The 24,787-nt window shown below is 41.4% G+C and overlaps 1 protein-coding gene across 7 annotated transcripts in view; it reads right to left on the bottom strand.

The window, feature by feature from the left end:
* LDB2 (LIM domain binding 2) overlaps nucleotides 1-24,787 on the bottom strand; it is a 486,610-nt gene that overhangs the window by 61,438 nt on the left and 400,385 nt on the right. The window lies entirely within an intron of this gene.

Genomic DNA, 24,787 nt, shown 5'->3' with positions numbered 1-24,787 from the left:
TAGTATCCTTTTTATATTCACTCCCAGAATTATGTTCCTTTCCAAGGTGGTATTGACGTCATTCGAAATTATACACACATTTGTGTGGTGTTATTTGGTCAATGCCTCCCCACTAGACTACAACCATCTGAAAGCAAAACTGATAACTATTTCTGGTCACATTTCCAGCATGGCAGCATCTAGTACAGTGCCTGGAACCTAGTAGAACCAACTGCAGTCAAGTCAACTCATGGCGACCCCAACTCATGGTGATACCACGTGTGTCAAAATGAAACTATGCTCATAAGGTTCTCGATGGTTGATTTTTCAGAAGTAGATCACCAGGCTTTTGCTCAGAGGTGTGTCTAGGTGGACTCAAATCTCCAACCTTTCAGTTAGCAGCCAAGCACATTAACAGTTTGCACCAACCAGGGACTCCTTAGCACCTAGTAGGCATTCTATAAAAACTTATTACATTAATGAATGAATACCCATCATGTAGTAGGGGCTAAATATAATTTTGTTTTTGTTGTTAAGCTTGGTGAGAGCAAGGAATTATTCATAGTTTTTAAAATCCCCGGGCTTTGGCATATAGTAGGAACCTAATTGTTTTGAGTATTATCAAAACTAATGAGTATTCCTTCGACTTCATCTAGTAATCAGCATTTTAAGTATATCAAAAGTATTTTTCTCCTTCATAAAACCATGAACAATAAAGACTGTTTATTCACATAGTCATTGCCACAGTTAGAAATTGCCTAAAGCCACTGGGAAATTAATAAGGAAATAATAGTTTTCAGAGAGGTGAAGACCGCTAATAAGAGAAAACCTGGGTAAACATATGTAGTTAAAAGTTGAATCAATATGTAAATATAGTAAAGGAAAACATGACTATAGCTACTTGTATTTAAACTAGCCAGTCTCCTTGCTCATTATGAGTTGTACATAATAAAGGCAGCCTACCACACACTTTTAAGAAGGAAGAAGTAACATAAGAACACTACTTAGACTCAGATTTTGGGGAAGGCAGATTCTGGAGTTTTTTGGAAAACTCTATGACCAGAAAGCCTAAGTTAACTTTTATTAAAGGGATTTCAAAAAAAAAAGAAAGAAACTCTAGGTGTGAATATTATCATATGCAGAGATGATTCCAGAGAGCCATATTAAAACAGTGGCAACATTTCCCTTCAATAATGAATTTGCGGAATTTTCATAAGCAGACGAATTTCCCTCAGGATTAAAGGCATTGGTCCCTGTATGTGCCTCTGAGCATTAGAACATTTTTTGGTATTAAAAACCTATATGCCATGTTTCAAGAGGCTCTTTGGGTCCATACACCAAATTACAAACCACAATGTTATTAAAAAAAAAAAAAAAGACTTTCATTTAGAGATTCTAAAACAGTATAACAGAAATAGAAGGTGGTCGCATCACCTTAGTCCTGATTCTGGGTACCCTGTGGAGAGATACCCACAGATTCCAAGCTGTACCCAAAATAGGGTTGCTCTTTTGGAGGATTTCCTGGTTGTTCCCTTAGAATCTGTAGAAGACCTGACATCAAAGGATCGCAATGGGGAGCAAAGTAGAATAAACACGGAATCTTAAGGACCATCTGAGGGTGAATGGTAGCTATCGCCAGTCTTGCAGTGTTGTGGCTGGTTCCCAGGCTCTCTTCTCCAACCTCTTCATCCTTTCTTCCTGGGCTTTGACCTTCATAATTATCCTCAAGGGCTTATTTACCAGATACTCATAAGATTTGCAACTCATATCCAACTGCCTTTTTGTCAACTCTACTTGGATGGCAAAAATGCCCTCAAATCCAAAGTATCAAAGACAAACAAACAAAAAAGAAAACCCAGTGTTCCCCACACTCAACTACCCCATGCGCATCTCAGATGAAGTATTCTGTCTTCACCTACTCAGTGAAGGGAACCAGCACCCAGCCTCTTGTACAAGTTAAAATCTAGAGGACGTAGTTGACAGCTCCATCTACCTCACACTCCTTATCCAACCTAAGGACCGTGTGCTAACTTTTCTCTCCTAAATGCATCTACTTCTCTCACTTAGACCTCAGTAGCCTTATAAGTAGTCTTCCCTTCAACAGCTTCCCATTGCTTTAGGATAATCTCTTAACATTGTATGGTACCTGCCCATATCCCCAGGATCAGGGTGAAATTTGCTTCTCAATTAGCTGTATGGGTACCAGTTAAACTAACTGTCTTTTAGATTGCTCAGCATGTAAAGCTCCCTGTCTTCACAGGCTTGCGTTCCTTTCCAGGATGGTTTCCCTTCTATCTCCCTTCACTCTCCTTCACCTAGTTAAGAGCCACTTCCTTTGATCTCTGTGACTATGCCAAATGCCCTTTTATTTTCTTTTATACAACATGTGCCTCTACTTCTTAGCACTTCTTTTGATTATAATTTACATTCATAAGTTTTATTCATTTAATGTATATAAGTTCCATATATGTTAAGCCATATTGAAGGCAGGACCATCTAAATAGGCCAAATGCCTAAAAAAATAAAGTATCAGGAAGGGACGCTCCACAAAACAAACAAACAAACAAACAAACAAGCCCAGGTCCAGTTAGTTTCATGGGGGAATTAAAATTAGTCCTAGTTGGTATCATAGGAGAATTATACAAAACTTTTAAAATGCGGATAACGTCAATGTCATTCAAATTGTTCTGGAAAATGCATAGAAGGGCGATTTCCAAAATGTTCATGAGGCTAGGTTAACATTAATACTCTATACTGACAAGGACATCACAAAAAGGGGAATTTTAGTTGAATTTTTCTTTTGAATATTGATGCAGAAATTATAATAAAGATTAGCAAACAGAATTTGTGGCACATTAAAAAGACAATACATACTGAACAAAAAGGGATTTGTTCTAGGAATGAACTGAAGATTCATTATCAAGTTCACCTTTCAGCCAAAGATTAGGCAGGCCTATAAAATCAACAACACCACAGGTGTATACGTGACCAAACGGGTGCCCAAAAGCAAAGATGAGAAGGCAGGAAGTGACAGGAAAACTGGCTGAATTGAACCTGAGAATCCAGGGAGGAAAGAGAAAGGGGGGAGAGTGCTGACCCAACGCAGGGATTGCAACCAATGTCATAAAACAATTTGCGTATAATTATTTGAATGAGAAACTAATTTCCTCTGTAAATGTTCACCTAAAAAAGAAAAGTAAAAAAAAAAAAAAAAAATGGCATGAATATATTTCTGTAAGTCACAAAATGATGCTGAAACTTTTCAAAATAAAAGTCACCAACATGGAAAAAAAAAAAGATAAATCTATCAAGATGAAACATTTCACAGTGTTTATATGCAAGGATTCGACTTGCATTCAAATCTCGGCTCTGACATTTATTAGTTGTGTGATCTTGTTCAAGTTATTTAATCTCTGTGAATCTGTGTTTTCTTAATTTTGCAGTGAGAATAGTAACAATACCTAGTTCTATAGTTGGGCAAGGATTAAATGAGTTGATACACGTAAAGAACTTAGAACACTGCCTTGGATATCAATTGTACCAAATAAGTTTCAACTATTCTTATTAATATAATTAATCATAATAATATTAATATTAAATAGAAAACATCTCTGCAGATACCAAAATATATTTGATAAAATTCAACATCCACTTTTTTACATTAAACAGCTCTTAATAAAATAAGAATTGATACGTATTACCTTAACATGGGAAATATGTGTCTATATCAAACCATCGGCCATCCTGCTTAATGAAAAAATTGAGATGCGTTTCCATTAAAGTCAGAGACAGTGTAAGGAAGTCTGTGATTTTTGTTCTTATTTATCACTTTTCTGGTGGTACTAGCCAATATAATTAGGCAAAAGAAAGAAACAAGATATAGAAATTGGGAAAGGCGTGGTAAGATCATCGTTATTTGCAGATGGTGTAATAACTTAGCTGGAACCCTCAAGGGGATCAACTAAAAAAAAAAGCTATTATAAATATTAAGAAGATTCTGTAAGGTGACTGGGAAGAAAATTAATATGCCGAAATCGGTAACTTTTATAAATTAAAAAAAAAAAAAAACAATTGCAGTACAATATGGAATAAAATACCATACGTTTTATTGTAAACAACAAAGGTAGATTATCTTGGTGCAAAGGTATCAAGAAATTAAAACACACATACACACGCACATATGTATATACACAAGTACAAAGACAACTTCAAATATTACCAAGAGACACAAAAAGGACCTCAACATTGAAAAGTCTATCCAAGGTTTTGCATTAAAAAAACCCATCATAATGATAGCAATTCCCTCAATATTAATTTGCATATTTAACAGGATTTCAATAAGAGCACCAACAAATTAATTTTTTAATTACATTCCCTAATTTTAAAATTTAGAGGAAAAAATAAACCAAAAAAAAAAAAAAGAACCCATTGCTGCCTGGAAAAAGAGAACTCTAAAAATCTGGAAAATGAAAGTAATGATATAATGCCAACTAAACCAAATATTAGAGTATATTATAAAGCAACAATAAATAAAGAAGTGTGGTTCCGGACTAAGAATATAAATGTAAATTAGCAGAACAGAAATTGGAGTTTAAGAATAGATTAATATACTTGTCAATTTAGATTGCTAAAGATGGCATTTAGCCTGAGACCAGAAGAACTAGATGGTGTCCAGCCACCATCAATGACCGCCCTGACAGGGAACACAACAGCGAATCCCCGATAGGGCAGAAGAAGAGTGGGATGCAGACCTCGAATTCTAATAAAAAGACCAGACATAACGGTATGACTGAGACTGAGACAAAGATTAGATTGGACTATAAGACATAAAATGATACCAGTGAGGAGTGTGCTTCTTAGCTCAAGTAGACACATGAGACTATGTGGGCAGCTCCTGTCTGGAGGCGAGATAAGGCAGGGGGGAAGAGAAGCTGGTTGAAGAGACGCAGGAATACAGGTTAGAGAGGAGGGATGTGCTGTCACACTGTGGGGAGAGCAACTAGGGTCACATAACCATGTGTGTATAAGTTTTTGTATGAGAAACTGACTTGAATTGTAAACTTTCACTTAAAACCACAATTAAAAAATGAAAATCAAAGATGGCATTTAAAATCAGTGAGGACAATATGTCTTAATCAAAAAGTGGTGTTTGAACAATTGAGTAATACCTAAATACACCACAGTTTATATCCCTCACAATTCCAGGTAGATCAAACATTTAAACATAAACAAACTCCTGAAATTTAAAAGCATTATTACAACACAACAACACACAACACCCGCTGCGGTTGCGTTGATTCCAACACATAGCAACCCTGTAGGACAGAGCAGAACTGTCCCATAGAGTATCCAAGCAGTGCCTGGTGGATTCCAACTGCCCACTTTTGGTTAGCAGCCATAGCTCTTAACCACTACGCCTCCAGGGTTTCCTTAGAAATCATAGAATTGTTTTTATTATTATTAGCTGAGAGAGGACCAGGACTAAGTATGAAACAAAAAGAAGACATAAGAGGAGATACTGCCTCATTTAACACAAAAAACAAACAAAAGTTCACCTCCTATTTCCATTTTTGTGATGTCTTTGTTAGTTTTGAGTATTAATGGTAACTTAGCCTCACAAATACTTTAGAAAGGTCCCTTCTATTACTTTTCCAGAACAATTTGAATGACACTGAAATTATCTGCCTTTTAAAAGTTTGTATAATGGATAAAACCTTAAAGTTAAAAACAAAACAAACAAAAAAACCAACCCACAAACTTGTAACATAAGTTCAAAAAATTGTTGCTTTTTTAAATTATAAAGCCCCATCTATAAGAAAGGAGGCCCTGGTGGTACAATGGTTAAGCTCTCAGCTGCTAACTGAAAGGTTGGTAGTTCAAATCCACCCAGTGGCTCTACAAGAGAAAGGCCTGGTGATCTGCTCTCATAAATATTACAGCCTAGAAAGTTCTTTAGGGCAGGTCTACTCTGTCACATGAGGTTGTTATGAAAATTGACTCAATAGCACCCAACAACAATATCTATTAAAAAAAAAAAAACCCAATAGGAAAGTGGGTAAGGTATATGAGCAAATAATTCACAAGAAAGGAAATACAAATGCTTTTAAGGACAATTTTGTTATGTGCCGTTTGAGTCTGTCCTGACTCATAGCAGTCCTATGAACAACAGAACAAAACGCTGCCCAGTCCTGCTCCATTCTTACAGTCCTTCTTTTGTTTGAACCCATTGTTGCAACCACTATGTCAATCCATGTCATCGAGGGTCTTCCTCTTTTTCGATAACCCTCTACTTTACCAAGCATGATATCCTTCTCCAGGGACTGATCCCTCCGGATAACATGTGAGACTTAGTCTCGCCATCCTTGCTTCTAAGGAGCGTTCTGGTGTACTTCTTCCAAGACAGATTTGTTCATTCTTTTGGCAGTTCATGTTGTATTTAATATTCTTCCCCAACACCACAATTCAAAGGCGTCAATTCTTCTTCCACCTTCCCTATTCATCCTCCAGTTCCCGCTTGCATATGAGGCAATTGAAAACACCATGGCTTGGGTCAGGAGCACCTTAGTCTTCAAGGTGACATCTTTCCTTTTCAACACTTGAAAGAGGTCTTTTGCAGCAGATTTGCCCAATGCAATGCGTCTTTTGATTTCTTGACTTCTGCTTCCATGGGTGTTGATTGTGGATCCAAGTAAAATGAAATCCTCGATAACTTCAATCTTTTCTCCATTTATCATGTTGCTTATGGGTCCAGTTGCGAGGGTTTTTATTTTCTTTATGTTGAGGTGTAAGCCATATTGAAGGCTGTGGACTTTGATCTTCATCAGTAAGTGCCTTAAGTCCTCAACTTTCATCAAGCAAGTCTGTGTCATCTGCATAATACAGGTTGTTAATGTGTCTTCCTTCAATCCTGATGCCTTGTTCTTCTTCATATAGTCCAGCTTCTCGAATTATGTGCTCAGCATACAAATTGAATAGGTATGGTGAAAGGATACATCCCCGAGGCACAACTTTGCTGTCTTTAAACCATGCAGTATCCCCTTGTTCTGTTCAAACAACTGCCTCTTGATCTATGTACCTGCTCCTCATGAGCACAATTAAGTGTTCTGGAATCCTCGTTCTTCTCTGTGTTATCTATAATTTGTTATGATCCACACAGTTGAATGATTTTCGTAGTAAATAAAATACAAGTAAACATCTTTCTGGTATTCTCTGCTTTCAGCCAGGATCCATCTGACATCAGCTATGATATCGCTGGTTCTTTGTCCTCTTCTGAATATGGTTTGAATTCCTGACAGTTTCCTGTCAATATAATGCTGCAGTCACTTTGGAATGATCTTCAACAAAATTTTGCTTGCATGTGTTATTAATGGTATTGTTTGATATTTTCTGCATTTAGTTGGATCACCTTTCTTGGGAATAGATGTAAGTGTGGATCTCTTCCCGTTGGTTGGCTAGGTAGCTGTCTTCTAAATTTCTTGGCATAGATGAGTGAGCACTTCCAGAACTGCATCAGTTTGTTGAAACTTCTCAATTGGTATTCCATCAATTCCTGGAGCCTTGTTTTCTGCCAATGCCTTCAGTGCAGCTTGGACTTCTTCCTTCAGTACCGTTGGTTCCTGATCACTTGCTGCCTCCTGAAATGTTTGAATGTTGACCAATTCTCTTTGGCACAGTGCTTCTCTGTGTTTCTTCATCTTCTTTTGATGCTTCTTATGTTGTTTGATATTTGCCATAGAATCCTTCAACACTGCAACTCGAGGCTTGAATTTTTTCTTCATTCTTTCAGCTTGAGAAATGCTAAGCATGTTCTTCTCTTTGGGCTTTCTATTTCCAGGTCTTTGCACATGTCGTTATAATACTTTACTTTGTCTTCTTGAGCTGCCTTTTGAAATCTTCTGTTCTGCTCTTTTACTTCATCATTTCTTCCTTTCACTTTAGCTACCTGACATTCAAGAACAAGTTTCACAGTCTCTTCTGACATCCATTTTGGTCTTTTCTTTCTTTCCTGCCTTTTTAATGACCTCTTGCTTTCTTCATGTATGATGTTCTTGATGTCATTCCGCAACTCATATGCTTTTCAGTCATTGGAGTTCAGCGTGTCAAGTGTCAAATCTATTCTTGACATGGTCTCTAAATTCAGGTGGGATATACTTAAGGTCATACATTGGCTCTCAAGGACTTCTAATTTTCTTTAGCTTCAATTTGAACTTGCATATGAGCAATTTATGGTCTGTTCCACAGTCAGCCCCTGGCCTCATTCTTAACGATGATATTGAGCTTTTCCATTGTCTCTTTCCACAGATGTAGTGGATTTGATTCCCGTGTATTCCATCTGGTGAGATCCACATGTATAGTCACCTTTTATGTTGTTGAAAAAAGGTATTTGCAATGAAGAAGTCTTCGATCTTGCAAAATTCTATCATGCGATCTCCAGCATCGTTTCTATCACTGAGGCCATATATTTCAACTACCAATCCTTCTTCTTTTTTCCAACTTGATGGAACATGGAATTGGGATGCATAAGGACACTAGTCATTGGATTTATGACACACCATAGCCCAGGATGATCTTCTCTTGAGATCCTTATCTTAATTATATCTGCAAAGACCTCTATTCCAAGTAAGGCCAGATTCAGAGTTTCTGCATGGACAAGAATTTTGGGTGGACACTATTCAATTGGTATGTGCTCACATATGCATAGAATATGCCTGAAGGAAACACAAGAAACTGGCAAGAGTTCTGCTCTTAGGCATAATATTGTGCCTGATGATCTTTGACACTATTTAACTATTTCTGAAAGAAGTCGCGCTTTTCTACCTTACTTCACAAAACTTGAAAATTAAGCTCAAAAGGAAGAGAACAGGAATAGCTGCCTTCTTGGGAAGACTTCCAGTCTTAGAGTGCTCTGGCCAAGAGGAAATCTTAACGAGATCATAGGAAACTGTGTGAGATTCTCGTGAGCCTGGAAGTAAGTAGTTTCAAACAGGGACTCTGCTAGCTAGAGACCAGGGTAGACCCAGCCACACCAAAGGTGTTCAATAAATATTTGAGTCCTGCAAACTGGAATAACAAAACCAAAACCAAAAACCATTCCATGCTAGCAGGCAGGAAGACTTGAATTGGTCTTCATCTAGCTGTTGAACCTCTTGCTTTCAGTTTCTTTATTTCCAATGTGGTATTTGTTAATATTTTACTTGTGGTATTTATTAGCATTTCTTTCTATTTTGCATTCCTTCTTTTTGGATTGCTTAAGCTAAAAAGTCCTTAGAGGTCTGTTTATCTCCCTTGTTTTACAGATGAGGGATGTTTGACAACTAAAGTTAATGACATTATGCGGCTACCCTCACAGAAAAGATTGTTTATGAATTGTAAATGAGGATATTATATCCTGGGAAGAAAATGCTGCAGACATTCAGCCTACTACATCAAGGAGGGCTAACAGCTTCACCTAAGTCTACTCAGGTATTCCAAAGCAACACTTGGCTACTAGGTCTTATAAATGGTTTGTTTCAGGTTTTATACATGGTTTGCTCCTTAAAACTTCCAACTTTCAAATTCTTATGGAATCTAGACTTTCTGGAGCCATGGAGGCTGCATGAACCCCCAAAACTATTGCCCTGAAATAATCTTTAACCTTAAACCAAAAATAAAATTAAAATAGTTTAGCTAAATAAGTAAAGAGTGTTTGCCTTGGACATTGTACTCTTTTAAAGACCTATCTATGTGGGATCAAATTGACAACAGCAACTGGAAAGGCTAACTAGGAAGCTTAGGGGGCAGTGAGTCTGTATCAATGGGGGAGGAACAATTTGGCAAAGGAAGGTGAGAATGGCTGCACAACTTGAAGAATATAATCACTGTCAGTAAATTGTGCGTGTAGTTGTTGAATCGGTGTATATTCTGCAGTGTGCATTTTCAACAACAACAAAAATGAAATTAATTATTTTAAAAAAGCAAACAACTTCCAACTTCTCAATCTTGGAAGACTTACAGTTATTGGTCCTCTATTTACTGTGTTACCAGGTGGTGTTTTAGCCACTAGTGAAAAAGAAACAAGATGCCTGCTTTCACAATGTTTACATTTTAGTGACAAACACAGGACACAGAGAAATGAAAAGTAAACATAATTACGTGAGATAAGTCAGCTGATGAAAAGTGCTACAAGGAAAACGAGACGTGCTGAGATGGGTTAGAGAACTGGGGTGGGGGAAGTCACTTCAGATAGGCTGATCAGAAAAGACCTCTTGGAGGAGTTGACATTTGTCCTTAGATCTGAATAACAGGGAGAAAGCCAGGCAAAAATCTGGCCAGGGTGTATCAGGCACTGGGGACAACAATGATGATGAAACCAGGACAAAATCGTTAATAACACTGATAAAATAGTAAGTATTTATTGAGCACTTACTATGTGTTTCTTCTCAGCATTTTACTCGTACTATTCCATCTAACTCTTTTATTAAGTCTTTTGAGGTAAGGGACTATCATTGTCTCCATTTTTATTGATGAGGAAATTGAAGCACAGGAAGGGTAGACCATTGCCCAAGGTTCCATAGGTAGCTAAATGTTCTGATACAGCATGTATGAAGGCCCTGTGGAAATGGATGTGTTGGAAAAGGAAATATCAGGCTGAGTGGACAGAAGTGGAACCAGGTCAGTGGACAGAAGAACGCTATGAGGGGAAGAAGGAGAGGCCAGATGCTGTAAGTACCCGCAAACCTAGCTCAGGAGTTTGGATTTTTATGTGAGGGCAGTGGACAGATTTATAGATGGTTTTAAGGTCCATTCAGAAGAGAGCATGGTCTGATCTATATTTTAAAACAATTATATGGTACAGGAACTAGTGTGAGGATAGTAGTTTGAGTGATGAAGGGTGGCCTTGAGGCCTGAGTTTCTGGAGAAGCTTGAGATAAACAGGGGTGGGGGCATGTCTTAGTTATCTAGTGTTGCTATAATAGAAATGCCACAGGTGGATGGCTTTGACAAAGAGAAAATTTATTCCCTTACAGTCTAGGAGGCTAGAAGTCCAAACTTGGGGTGGCAGCTCCAGGGGAAGACTTTTGCTCTCTGCCAGCTCTGTTGGAAGGTCCTTGTCATCAGTCTTCCCCTAGTCCTGGAGCATCTTAACGCAGGGACCTTGGGTCGAAAGGACGCACTCTGCTCCTGGCACTACTTTCTTGGTGGTATGAAGTTCCCCTGTCTATCTGCTCATTTTCCTCTTTAGTATCTCGAAAGAGACTGACTCAAGACACAATTTAATCTTGTAGATTGAGCCCTGCCTCATTAACACAACAGCCACTAATTCTACCTCATTAAAATCACAGAGGTAGGATTTACAACACATAGGCAAATCATATCAGATGATGAAATGGTGGACAATCACACTGGGAATCATGGCCTAGCCAAATTAATACACATTTTGGGGGGGCGCAATTCAATCCATAATAGGACATCATGGAATTTGTCCAGTCCAGAGCATTCGACCCAAGGTACTTATACTCTGTTCTGCAGTCAGTCCCTGGCTTTGTTCTGACTGATGATATTGAGCTTTTCCACCACCTCTTTTACTACAGATGTCAAAATAGGAATAAATTTCATGTGTTGAACACTAATGACTGAAGACCAGACTAGTTGTTGAGTGAAATCAAGGACATCACAATGAAGAAAGTAAGAGATCATTAAAAAGACACGAAAGAAAGAAAAGACCAAAACAGATGTCAGAAGAGACTCTGAAATTTGCTCTTGAACATTGAGTAGCTAAAGCAAAAGGAAGAAATGATGAAGTAAAAGAGCTGAACAGAAGATTTCAAAGGGCGGCTCGAGAGGACAAAGTATTATCACTACATGTGCAAAGACCTGGAGATAGAAAGCCAAACGGGAAGAACACACTCAGCATTTCTCAAGCTGAAAGAACTGAAGAGAAAATTCAAGCCTCATGGTGAAATATTGAAGGTTTCTATGGGGAAAATATTAAACGATGCAGGAAACATCAAAAGAAAATGGAAGGAATATACAGAGTCACTATACCAAAAAGAATTGGTGGACGTGCAACCATTTCAGGAGGCAGTACATGATCAGGAACCAACGGTGCTGAAGGAAGATGTCCAAGCCACACTGAAGGGATCGGTGGAAAATAGGGCTTCAGGAATTAACAGAATACCAACTGAGATGTTTCAACAAACGGATGCAGTGCTGGAAGCGCTCACTCGTCTATGCCAGGAAATTTGGAAGACAACTACTTTGCCAACTAACTAGAAAAAACTAGAAGAGATCCATATTTATCCTTATTCCAAAGGAAGGTGATCCAACCAAATGCGGAAATTATCACACAATATCATTAATATCACATGTGAGTAAAATTTTGCTGAAAATCATTCAAAAGCAGGGAAACGCCAGAAATTCAAGCCAGGATTGAATTTCTCGAGTCATTATGTCTTGATGCAGTTGTTGACAATTTGGCAAAAAAGCCTGATCATCTCAGTGGAAATAGCTGGCTTTATCTAGTTCTTCAACTCTTATTATTTATTGCCGTCAAATTGCCTTCGACTGATGCAACCTTACGTATAACAGAATAAAGTGCTGTCCTGTCCTGTACTGTCTTTGTGATTGTTGGCATATTTGAGCCCAGTGGTGTGGCTGCTGTGCCAATTCATCTCATTGAGGGATTCCCTTATTTTCTCTGGCCCTCTGCTTTGCCAGACAATGTCCTTTTCTAACGATTGATATTTCCTGATGATATGTCCAAAGGAAGCGAGCAAAAATCTCACCATCCTCACTTCTAAGGAGTGCTGGTTTTGTTTCTTCTAAGACTGATTTGTTTGTTCTTCTGGCAGGCCATGGTATATTCAATATTCTTCACCAGCACCACAATTCAGATGCCTCTACTTTTCTCCTGTCTTCTTTTCTCAGTGTCTTGCTTTCGCATGTATATGAGGCATTTGAAAAGACCATGGTTTCAGTCAGGCACATCTTGGTCATCATTTCTGCACCATGCTCCGCTGGTAAGAGAGTCAGATCAATGTGGGGTGAAATTCCTGCCTGGCTATTTGCCAGCTGAGTGACATCATATGAGCTTCAGTTTCTTCTGTAGAACTGTGGCATTTATATCTCCCAAACTTGATGAGAGTATTAAATAAAATCAAGTTCATGTCTTGCCCCAGTGTCTTGGCACTCAACAATACCAGTTCACTGCCCTCCCTTCCCCTTTGGTAGGTGTATGTTGGACATATTAAATTTTTCTTTTATTTCCTCTTATTTACGGTACACATTTAAAGCTATTCCAAATCTCATTGTTTAGATCAAGACTGGAGACTTTAACCTCATCTGTCCTCCCCCTTTACACATATTTGCTTATTGTCTACCTGTTATGTTTCTCAAAAGGTCTCGGGGTGGCACAAACAGTTCACGTTCAAATACTAACCTAAAGGCTGGCTGTTTGAACTCACCTAGCGGCGCCATGGAAGAAAGGCCTGGTGATCTCCCATAAAGATTACCAAAAAAACCCTTGCCATTGAGTCAATTCTGACTAATAGCTACCCTATTTTTTTTATAGGACAGCGTAGAACTGCTCCATAGGGTTTCTAAGGCTATAATCTTTACAGAAGCAGACTGAAACATCTTTCTCCCGTGGAGTGGCCGGTGAGTTCGACCTGCCGATCTTTTGGTTAGCAGCCAAGTGCTTAACCTCTGTGCCACCAGGATCCTTTTTCATTAAGATTACAGCCAAGAAAACTCTATGGAGTAGTTCTACTCTGTAACACATGGGGTTGTCATGAGTTTGAATCAACTTGAAAGCAGCGGGTTGTTGTTGTTTTTATGTTTCTTAAACTCTGCTACGGACAGGGGATGAGGCCATACAATCCAATAGAAATTGCCATCTCTAAAGAATTTGAATCTTTTTTGTACAGCATGATAGGGCCTGTTCAAAGTTAAAGAGTAGCCAGAAGCCAACTGGGCACAGAGAAAGATTTTGAGTCTCAAAACTAAGCAGTGAAATTACTAGCCCAGTCCTGATTCTGAATTCCAGGCTCATTCCCTGCATACGCTCTTAAATTAAAATAAATTCAAACGGCTCTCCCCTGCACCCTCCTCCTGACCTTCTTTTCCCTCATACACATTTTTTTTTTTTTACCCACTCTAGACAATTAAGAAGGCTATTTCCAAGGAGAATTTAACTCTGGGCTCTATCTTGCCCTTAACTTTGCAATCCCTCAGCTTGTTTCCCACGACGGCCAATTTCCCGCCTCACCATCTCCCTTGATTTTCAGTGTCTTGTTAAACAACCATTTCCTTCTCTTTTTCTGGCGACTGAGACTGGGAAATTACTTTCTTTAATCCAGGCCCTATTTGTACTTTCAAGGCCAAGAATTCTGGAAGCATCCATGGGTCCAAAATTGTTTTCAGTGAGGGCTGCTCTGCTAAAATACTGTTTTTGTTGGTTTGGATATATAAAAAAAGAGTTTATGTCTGGATATATATGTGTATATAAAGCCAGTAGCCAGTTGCTGTTGAGTTCACTCCGACTCATAGGGACCCCACGTGTGACAAGGTCGAGCTGTGCTTCACAGGGTTTCCAATGGTTGGTTTTTCAGAAGTAAGTCATCAGGCCTTTCTTCTGAGGTGACACTGGGTGGGCTCCAGTCTCCAATCTTTTAGTTGGCAAGCAGCCGAGCTGGTTAACTGTTTGTGTGTGTGTGAGTGTGTGTGTATATATATACATATATGTGTGTGTGTGTATACATATATATATGGAAACTCTGGTGACCTAGTACTTAAGAGCTATGGTTGCTAACCAAAAAGGTAGGCAGTTCTAATCCACTAGGCGCTCCTTGGAAACCCTATGGGGCAGTTCTCCTCTGTCCTGTAGGGTCACTGAGTCAGAGTTGACTTGATGGCAATGGGTTTTATATACATATGTGTATGTATATGGAGTCTACTACATATATATGTATTTATATGTATGTCCACTCTGTCCTACAGGGTCCCTATGAGTCACAATCGACTGGATGGCAATGGATTTTGGATTTATCTATGTATATATACTACACACACACACACACACACACACATGCATACATATAAATGCTCTGGTAACCATTCTATCTGGCCTGATTTCTAGGCACTGGATATCTGTAAGGAGCTTTGGTGGCATAGTGGTTAAGCACTTGGCTGCTAACTGAAAGGTCAGTAGTTCGAATCCAACAACAGCTCCATAGGAGAAAAGACTTGGCAATTTGCTTCTGTAAAGGTTTCAGTCCAGGGAACTCTATGTCATTTTACTGTCACGTGGGCTCACTATGAGTTGAAATTGACTCGATGGGAAGAAATTTTTTTTTTTTTTGCAATGACTGTATGTTATGTGAGAACCTTGATGGCATAGTGGTTAAGAGCTATGGATGCTAACCAAGAGGTCAGCAGTTCAAATCTGCCGGCTGCTCCTTGGAAGCCCTATGGGGCAATTCTACTCTGTCCTATAAGGTCGTTATGTGTCGGAATCGACTCGATAGCAACGGGTAGGGATTTACAGGTATGTTCTTTTCCCTTCTTTAATAGTTAACTGCTTTAATTTCCTTATCATGTAGTCATATGTTCTAGTTTTCTATGTCCAAATGCAATTAAAAGCACCCTTCGGGTGTTCTGGTTTTAATCATTCTGTGTGTGAGCATTCCCATGGCTCAGAAGAGCCCTCTGCCTCCTCTCAGATGGGGCCTTTCTCTGAGAAAGAACAGAAAAGCCAGCATGAGCTCTGAGAGCGATCCCCACTTCCTGCAAAGCACCACCCCACTCCCCAGACTTATGCCAAGGAACCAGCTGTCCTCCCAACAGTGGGATGGTGCAGTGGCTTCAGCCACACCTGAGTTAGGGAAAACACTGCTGCCCTGGACTGGCTTTGGGACCTTAGGGACTGACGGATTTTTGTCTGTTAATGGGGATACTGATAACTATCTTATCATTAGGACTGGGAACATATACAGCTTCCTTAAAAAATTAATGGTGTTATGATAATCATTATTCTGGAAAGTTTCCGGAGAAGCCATACGTTCCTTCTGAATCAGATTCCTGCCACAGCGCATTATGCCAGCGCTCTTCCAACTATCTGTGACGAGTGTTCCTCCCACATTTGACTAGGGGGCGGGTCATACCCCATGTAACTCACCATGCCAGTTCCATTACTCCTGAACTGCTCTGTATCACAGTCACAAGGATGTGCTCACTGGTCACACCCTTGGAAGTCCTAGCAATGCCCAATTGCTGTAAAAGTTTTAAAGTTCTTATTCTCATTTTCTGACTTATCACAGACTAGTAGCAAATAGTTTGCAAGCTTGCAATGATCCTCGAGCCACAGTTTAAATAACATACTTTATGCTGTAAGCCTTTTGCGGTCTAGCATGTGCTGGGCACTTGTGAGGCACCGGAGGTTGGCTGATGTACTTTCTGCTTCCCCAGAACATCAGTGCTTAATAAGGATTTGTTAACTGCCTTCCTTTGTGAACTCGTGAAGGGTCTGTCCTGATCCCAGCCCAGCTCACCACAATAACTGTGACCACTGGTTCATCTCGATGGCTGAGTAGGGACTTTTGTTCCACCCTCAGGCTTGACTTGGCATTTAGGTGGGAAAGGGGATTTGATAGGAATCCTTCCTCTTGTCATTAGGCCAAGGAAAATATCTGGGCTGGGAGTCCAAGCCTGACAAAAATCAAAACTAAAAACCTTGGCAGACTTCCAAATGCTGATGCAGCTTCACACTCACTTTGTGTCATTCTGCTGGGGGTCATTTTCTGAAGCTAACTGCCCGATTCTTCCAGGCACTGGACTACGCTCATGTTGTTATCAGTGGAGGCTACATGCAGGGACCAATGTTCTTTAAAGCACAGCAACAACAACAACAAAAATCTCCATTCAGTTGGGAAATTAAAGGTATGGTTTCAAATCCCGTTACTGTGAAACCCAAATGCTTATTTGAAGAGTTAGACATACATAACACAGAAACAAACAAAAGCCTGTAGATAGTATCGAAAATTTGTTTTTATCATTATCTGCCATTGAGTCAGCCCCCAACTCATGGCAACCCCATGAACAAGGAATGATTGATTGCGGATAGGATCCTTGGGATCCACAGGGTTTTCACTGGCTGATTGTCAGAAGTAGACTTCCAGGCCTTTCTTCCTAGTTCATCTTAGCCTGGAAGCTTCTCTGCAACCTGTTCAGTACCACAGCAACACGCAAGCCTCCACTGATAGATGGGTGGTGCTGCACATGAGGTGCGTTGGCTGGGAATCGAACCTGGTTCCCCTGCATAGCCAAAACCAAACCCATTGCTGTAGAGTCGATTCCAACTCATAGCAACGCTATAGGTCAAAGTAGAACTGCCCATAAGGTTTCCAAGGAGCACCTGGTGGATTTGAACCACCAACCTTTAGGTTAGCAGACATAGCTCTTAACCACTATGCCACCAGGGTTCTCCTGCATAGAAGGCAAGGATTCTACCACTGAAGCATCATTGCTTCAGTATTGAAAATATTGGAGGATAATGATTATACATTTGCAGTAACATTTGTGTTCGAGCACAGGTGACAAATTTATACCCAAATTCCCTCCTGTTACTCCTTGACTGACAGTATTAATCAATCATCCCACCTCTTTTCTGATCTTACATATGGCTTCAGAATCTCAGCATAGAATTCAAAGGCACGGCCAGTCTGTGGGAGATGATAAACGGGATGAGAGGTACTTGGCTTCCTGATGTAGTAGAGTTTATAAAGTGCTCTTCACAGGCATTACCATTTTAATCCTCACCTGTGATGTAGTAGCTTCAATTAACAATGCACATAATTATTCACCCAGGAGAAATGGAAGCACTCAGAAATTAAGGCGTTTGTTCAATGTTTAAAAAGTAAGTGGCGGAAGTAGAGGTTGGGCCCTGCTCCACCGCTCTTGCGTGGTCCAGGGGAAGGCAGGATTTATTACGTTCCTTTTTTTTTTTTTTTTTTTTGGTGCACCAGACTCTTAGTAACTGTAGCTCATTGAACCCTCCAGTCAACCTTGTGAGCGGTATTATTATTTCTAATTTTTGGATGAGGACAGTGGGGTTCAGAAGGGCTCATGCTCAAGGCCATAAAGGTAGTAAAGGAAGAGTTAAGATTTGAAGCCTCATTTCTCTGAATCTGAAGCATGTTTCTTTTTCTGCCCATGTGGTCTCCACCTTCCAGCCTTCCATTGGCAGGGAACACTGCTAAGAGTGAGACATGACAAAGGTGTTTGTCATTGTTGTAGCTGCTGTCGAGTCAGCCCCCCACTTGAGGTGGACCCATGCACAACAGCATCAGATGGCTGTGATCCAGGAGATTTTCACTGGCTGATTTTCAAAAGCTGATCGTCAGGCCTTTCTTTCTCGTCTGACTTAGTCTAACAGCTCCACTGAAACCTGTTCTGCATCATAGCAACACTCAAGCCTCCACTGACGGATGGGTGGTGGCTGCACTTAAGGTGCACAGGCTGGAGATGAAGCCGGGGTCTCCCGTGTGGAAGGCGAGAATCCTACCTCTGAACCACCATTGCTGCCACCAAGGTGTTTACCAGAGTATTAAGGACAGTGGAAACTTGAACATGACTTTGATGCTCAACCTTAGAGAAATGATTAAACCTTGTCGTATCGCTGCACTGGAATGAATACTTGCAGCTATTAGAAACGGTTCATATGATGACTATGTAGAAACACGTGAATGTGTTTACCAAATAACATTAAGGACTTGTATGTGTATTGATTACATCTATAGGGAAATTATGCATATGTATGGATGATGAGTAAAAGACAAAGAAAATATCTTTTGGCTGGGATACAGGATGATAAGATGCTTTAAAGTTGTGTTCAACGTAATGATTTAAAAAAGGTTTATGTGTCCCTGCATCAAGAAAATCTGGCTAAAGGAAACAGGTAAAAATAATCGCTGATTAAAAATTTTACCCTTAAGACTTGCAAGAATGCATTTCCGAAATAATGAAAAGGGCTAATGACATTTCGGGTAAAAATTAAATACTGTACTGATTGAAAGCAAGTGGAAGTAGTGGTATTAGAATGAAAATTTGACATTGGAAACTTTGAGTATTTAAGTGGCAGTTTGCATAGTAGAGAGATCTAGAGGCCCACACTGTGTTTTGTTTCATATCCTCCATGCATTCAACTCTTCTGCCTCTTAGATGTCACGGTGAGGTTCTAGGCAGTGACTTTGAAAATGAATCCCACATATATTTTTTTTTTTTCCTGGATGCTGTAGGGCATGTGAATTGATCTTAGCTCTATTTGAGTTCTTTGTCTCATTCAAAAGGTAGTCTTCCATTTAACAAATCTCCAACCACCTCTCCATCCATTCAAGAGACATTTACTGAGTGCTAACCGAAATCCATCAGCCACTCCTTGGAAACCTATGGGGCAGTTCTACTCTGTCTTATAGGGGGTTGCTATGAGTCGGAATCAACTTGATGGCAATGGATTTTATAGTGATCTAGGCCTTGTGAGGGAACACTGGTGGTGTCGTGGTTAGGTGCGATGGCTCCTAACCAAGAGGTCAGCAGTTCGAATCCGCCAGGTGCTCCTCGGAAACTCTGTGGGGCAGTTCTACTCCGTCCTATAGGGTCGCTATGAGTCGGAATCGACTTGACGGCAGTGGGTTGTTAGGCCTTGTGAGGAATCCCTGGTGGCATAGTGGTTAAGAGCTACAGCTGCTAACCAAAAAGTTGTCAGTTTCAGTCCACCAGGTGCTCCTTGGAAACTCTATGGGGGCAGTTCTACTCTGTCCTATAGAGTTGCTATAAGCTGGAGTAGACTTGATGGCAATGGTTTTTATTTTTTTGGTTTTAGGCATTGTGAGGCTTTCAGAATATAAGAAAATGGATCTGTCTTCAGGTTGCTGACAGTCTAGTGCAGGAGAGAGACAAAGTGGAGAGACAACTGTACATAGAGCTGTATTGGTCTCCTAAGGCTGCCATGACAAAATGCTGCGGACTGGGTGGCTTAAAACAACAGCATTTATTCTCCCACAGTTCTGGAGGCTGGAAGTCCGAAATCAAGGTGTCTGCAGGGTCATGGTCTCTCAAAAGGCTCCAGGGAAGGAATCCTTCCTTGTTTCTTCTGGCTTCTGGTGGTTGTCAGCAATCCTTGGCTTATAGATGCATCATTCCCATTTCTGGCTCAGTCTTCACACAGCCTTCCCCCTATGCCTCATCTGTCTTTGCGTCTCTCCTCTTTTTTATAAGGACATCAGACATGTTGGAGTAGGGCCCATCCTACTCTGGTATAACCTCATGTTAACTAACCTCATGTTAACTAATCACACCTGCAAAGACTATTTTACTGGTACTGGGGATTAGTAATTGAACATATCTTTTTTGGGGACACAAAACCCATAACAAGCGTCTATCAAGAGCTAAGCAGGAGACCATGTCTGGAGAGCTCTAAGACCACTGGGCAGTGGCATCTAGCTTCACCAAGAGTCAGAGAAAGCTTTTCAGAGGAGGTGATGAACAAATGAGCCCTGAAGAATGAGAAAAATTTAGCCTTGTAAAATTGGGTGGGGAAGAGAAGGGCACTAATAGTGTTCCAGGCAGTGAGTCGTACTGGGAAAAGGTATGGAGGTAAGAGAGCATGGCCAATTTGGGAAGCTTCAAGTGGTTCGTGTGGCTACAGAACAGGGTGCAAGATGGGAAATGATATATAGAAAATCAGACAGAGGCTAGATCATGAGGGGCCTCGAGTGCCCAGACAAGAAGGCAAGATAAAGCAGAGCGATTGACTAGCATACCAAGTCAAATCAAAGTCACCTGCTGCTGAAACTAAAAAGAATCAGGGCAGCCTCAGAGTATGAGGACAGCAGAGAGAGTCTGGGATGACTTGAGGTCCCCAGCTGAGGGTTATTGTTGTGGGCTGCCATCGAGTCGGCCCCCAACTCGTGGTGATCTCGTGCACGATGAAACAAAATGCTGCCCAGTCTTGGACTATCCCCATGATGGGTTCTTTGCAGATTAAGACTGTTGTAATTTATAGGGTTTTCACTGGTTGGTTTTTGAAAGTACATCATCACCAGGCCTTTCCTCCCGGTCCATCTTAGACTGGAAGTTCTGCTGAAATTCATTGAGCATCAATAGCAACACACAAGCCTCCAATGACAGACGGGTGGTGGCTGTGCATGAGGTACACTGGCTGGGAATTGAACCTGGGTCTTCCGCAAAGAAGGCAAGGATTCTACCACTGAACCACCAGTGCCCCCTGACACATAGTAAGTGCTTGGTAAGTGTTTGTGAGTATTCTGTTTGTCACTGTACCCAGTACAGATTCCTCTCCCAACCCCTACTTGCTTTTCTTTGTCACCTTGAGGGTGGAGACTTGGCACAAAGGAAGGGTGTAATCAATGCTAGTGAAATGAAGTATGAATAAAAGGGGAAGTGAATCTAGTGGGAATTGACAAGGCACCACAGTCAAGTGACATTCAAGTGTCATTGTCTTGGATGACTGAATGCCAGTCAAACCCTGCTTACTGGTGTAGTTTGGCATCATGAAATGCCAGAGAGTCAACAAAGCAGCTGCTTTCCAACACATATGGAAAAGAAGAACACAGTCCTGAATTCCTAGGACCTCCTGCCATTCTAAGTAGCCCTTATGGAGCAATAGATAAGTGCTCGGCTGCTAATCCAAAGGTTGGCAGTTCGAACCCACGCAGCTGCTCTACAGGAGAAAGACCTGGGGGTCCACTCTCGTAAAAGTTACAGCCAAGAAAATCCGATGGGACATTTCTACTCTGTCACATGGGGTCGCTGTGCGTTGGAACCAACTCAATGGCACCTAAGAACGACATAAAAACAACACACCATTCTCAGCCTCTGGCTCCATCACCAGACTGTACCAAGAGTGGGCAGGAAGCACACCATTCTGCACCATAAAACAGCCCCTATAAAACAGCCCCCACGTGTGGTGAAACACGCCACTCAATTTCTGGAAAAGCTTCTTGGTGTTGTTAGTTGCTGTCAAGTTGATTGCGACTCACGGTGATCCCATGGGTGCAGAGCAGAATGGCAACATAGGGTTTTCAAGGCTGTGGCCTTTCAGAAGTAGATCGCCAGGTCTGTCTTCCGAGGTGCCTCTGAGTGTGTTCAAATCACTGATCTTTCAGCTATTAGTTGAGTGCTTAGCCATTTTTGCCACCCAACCATGATGTAATGACTTCCTTGCTCTCTAGGCTTGCTCCAAGCCCAGCCCACATAGCTACAAGCAGCATGACTCAATCAGCAAGCCCTGGTACCCCACAGGTCACTGAGATGGCCGCTGAAGGAAGTGAGATGGCACCTCGTCAGAGCATGATCCTCACTTAGTGACTCCAGCCACACCTCCCCTGGGAAGGGCCAGTCACCCATTATTGTAGTCGGACACATTTTCACCTCTCGGCATAGTGTACCTCCAATCTTGTTATGCCGCAAGGCAGCAGGAGGGAATGCGGGTAATTTGACAAAGCAAGTCAAATGACAACAGCGGTTCTTATCGTCACTTGAAATGCATCGGGTCACAGAGCTTCCGCCAAAGTGCTAGCAGGCAAGCACCCGAGTTGAGCTGCATCCGCTGCATTCGATGATAACATCCAAAGCCCGGCTGGCTGCTGTGTCTCACCTGGTCCTCCCTTCGATGTGGACAGCTGCCTTAGGTCAACTCTGCATATCCTCTGATGACTCAGAATTTCAGGGGAATAAATGAACTCGTTTTGACACTGCTAGATGACTGTAATTGCTTACTTTCTGAATTAATATTTTGCAACAGACCTGTCTGACTTCTTTTCTGGTACTGGGAGTGGTTATGGAAGCTTCTCATGAACTCTATTGGAACAATGCCAAGATGATGACCTTCTGAGGCTCAAGGCAAAGGCTGGCTCCTCAGATGGATGGGGAGCTTCAGGTTAAGGCAATTTTAGTAGTGAACATATCTTGTGATTGCTCAACTGTCATGCAAACACTAGATGACAAGATTCCTGGGGGACTCTGAAATCCCAGCTCTAAACTGAAGGACTCATCTTTGTTGGTTATTTTTAGTGATCACTCATCAGGTGAGGTTGGAGCATGGGAGCCCTTGTGCACTGGCTTGGGGCACTGAGTTTGAGATTCTGCTCAACTATGACCTGTCAAGTGGCCCATGGCTGTCTCAAGGAGCTACTGCTGGGAAGTGTCACTTTTATCCTGACCCCATTACCTGAGTTCCAAGGGTCCTGCCCTAGGCTCTCCTGGGCCTTATGTGTCCCTCCATTTCAGCACACCTCACTGGAATTGCAGCTAACTAGAAACCCTGGTGGTGCTGTGGTTAAGAGCTACGGCTGCTAACCAAAAGGTCTGCAGTTCGAATCCACCAGACGCTCCTTGGAAACTCTATGGAGCAGTTCTACTCTGTCCGGTAGGGTCGCTATGAGTCAGAATCAACTCAATGGCAGTGGGCTTGGTTTTGGTTGGGCACCCCACCTGACATCCCTGGGTGGCACAAACAGTTTGTGCCTGGCTACTAACTTAAAGGTTGGCAGTTTGAACCCATCCAATGATGCAGCAGAAGAATAGCCTGGCAATCTGCTTCCATAAAGATTGTTGTCGTAGGTACTGTCGAGTCAATTTTGACTCGTAGCGACTCCATGTGACTGAGTAGAACTGCCCCATAGGGCTTTCTGGACTGTGATGCTTACTGGTGCAGACCTTCAGGTCTTTTTCCTGTGGTGCCGCTAGGAGGCTGAAACTGCTGACCTTTCGGTTAGGAGCTGAGTGCTTAACAACTGTGCAACCAGGTCTCCTTTGTAAAGACTACAGCCAAGAAAACCCTATGGAGTAGTTCTACCTTAACACACGGGGTCATCATGAGTTCAAATTGACTCAACGGCCATGGATTTAGCTTTTTTTATACCTCACGTGTCTCGAAAACCTGCTTATGAGTGCCACCCTGAGGATGAGGCCTCATCTCCATGAGGAGGGCCCGGCATCTGGCGCATTGCCAGGAATATGATTGTGGCATGGCATAGCACTGATTGCTACTCACGGTGACCCTTTATGACAGAGGAGAACTGCCCCATAAGGTTTCCTAGGCTATAATCTTTACGGAAGCAGATCCCTAGGTCTTTTCTTCTGTGGAACAGCTGGTGGGTTTGAACCGCTGACCTTTCAGTTGATAGCCCAGCGTTTAACCATTTCGCTACCGGGGCTCACATTGCCAGGAGTATAGACTGGGCTCAATTAAAGTGTCATAAACTAGTCAATAGATGAATAAGTGAATGAATGAGTGAACAAAGGAAGAAATGGAGGCAAGAAAGTCAACCTGCTGCTGAACCAGGTTGGGAAATAAAGTAGGGTAGAGCAGACCCAGACTGAAAGAAGAGAACCAAACTCCATCCTGCTCAAAGCGGCACATAGAGCAACAATTGGCACGTAATAGATGTGCAATAAACTATGACAACAAACATTTACTAGGCACTTTCTCTCTCCAGGCACTGTGCTATGCCCCTTACGTGGATTGCCTCATCTAATCTGTGCACTTAAACCCCGCAAGGAGCTGATATTACTTTTGGCAATGCGAATGCAGGAGCCAGTGACTTATACTGACTGCCTAATACATGGCAAGCAGGAACAACGTGACATCTGATGGAAACTTCCTTCTTGCCCTCTTCCTCTGGTTTGCTTTTGTCCATTCCTTAACACTCAATTCAAGCACGTTCTCCTCCACGAAGCCTATTGTCTTAGCTATCTAATTCTGCTGTAACAGAAATACCACAAGTGGGTGGCCTTAATGAACAGCAATTTA

Source organism: Loxodonta africana, chromosome 5, assembly GCF_030014295.1.
Source record: "Loxodonta africana isolate mLoxAfr1 chromosome 5, mLoxAfr1.hap2, whole genome shotgun sequence".
Taxonomy (NCBI): Eukaryota; Metazoa; Chordata; class Mammalia; order Proboscidea; family Elephantidae; genus Loxodonta; species Loxodonta africana.
The sequence above is the reverse complement of the archived record's forward strand: the minus strand, read 5'-3'. Positions and strand labels throughout refer to the sequence as shown.